Source organism: Streptopelia decaocto, assembly GCF_964273445.1.
Source record: "Streptopelia decaocto genome assembly, chromosome: 6".
Taxonomy (NCBI): Eukaryota; Metazoa; Chordata; class Aves; order Columbiformes; family Columbidae; genus Streptopelia; species Streptopelia decaocto.
The window spans coordinates 26267993-26269099 of NC_138660.1; positions in this window are offsets into that span (position 1 = coordinate 26267993).

The window sequence follows — 1107 nt, forward strand, 5'->3', positions numbered from 1 at the left end:
TGTGGGGCTTTGCTGGTCTCCCCCCACGCTGAGAACTGTCCCCACAGGCAAAGCAAGGTGGGGGAGCTGCCTGCAGGTCGCATTGTGACGTTGTGTGTGTCCCTCACCGCCAAAGGTGAAGAAATAGTGGCAGAGGGGATGTGTCCTCTTCCTCCAGCCCCATCAGCCATGAGGGGCTGCATAGAGTGGGCAGGTGAGGCTGGCTTGGGGGTCCCTGCCTGCACTCCCTCAATCCTGTTGGCAGCCCTGAGCCTGCGGTCCCTGCACCTGCCTGCACTGGCAGGCTGGCAGCTCCCTGCATCGTGCTGCGCCCTGCCTGCATCACCCTGCCTGCATCCCCATGCCAAATGGTGCCTGCACAATTCAGCAGCCACGAGAAGGGAGTTGCAGGCAGGGTGCAGGGGGCTGCAGGCAGGGGGGTAGAGTGGGCATCAGCATGGGGATGCAGGCAGCAGATCGCAGGCAGCGTGCAGGGGCCTTTGGGCTGCAGGGAGTGGGCAGGGGGTTGCAACTGGGGTGCAGTGGGCTGCAGGTTGGGGGTACAGGCAGGGGGTTGTGGGCAGGGAGCCCAAGCCAGGGTTCAGGGGGCTGCGGGAAGGGTCTGTGAGCAGGGGCTGCAGGCAGGGGACAGGTTGTTACAGGCGCAGAGCTGCAGGCAGGGGACAAGAGAACGGTGTGGAATTCTTGGACAGGATTGCAGGCAGGGTCTGTGGGCAGGGGGCTGCAGGTAGGATGCGGTGGGCATCAGCGATGGGGGAACCTCTTGCACATCTAAAGGGAGCGCAGAGCTTCTCCCACCCCCTCACACCTCCCCTGGGCCTCTCCTGCCCTGGCAGGGTGAAGGCAGCTGCTAGAACAGGACCAGAAATGTCACCTGCCCAGCACCTCGCAAAGGACACGCTGCTCATCTCACCCAGCTGGAGCGAAGGGCAAAGGGCTGGATGTAATCTCAGAAGGTCCCATCTCCTCCACAGTTCCTGGAGGACAGGAGGCTGCTGAAGCACATTTGTGGCACATAGAGGACCATGGCAAATGAGATACCCTGAGTTAGCACAGAGGGAAAAAAGGGAGAGGAGGGGATGCCCTGGATTTGCTCCAGACCAGCAA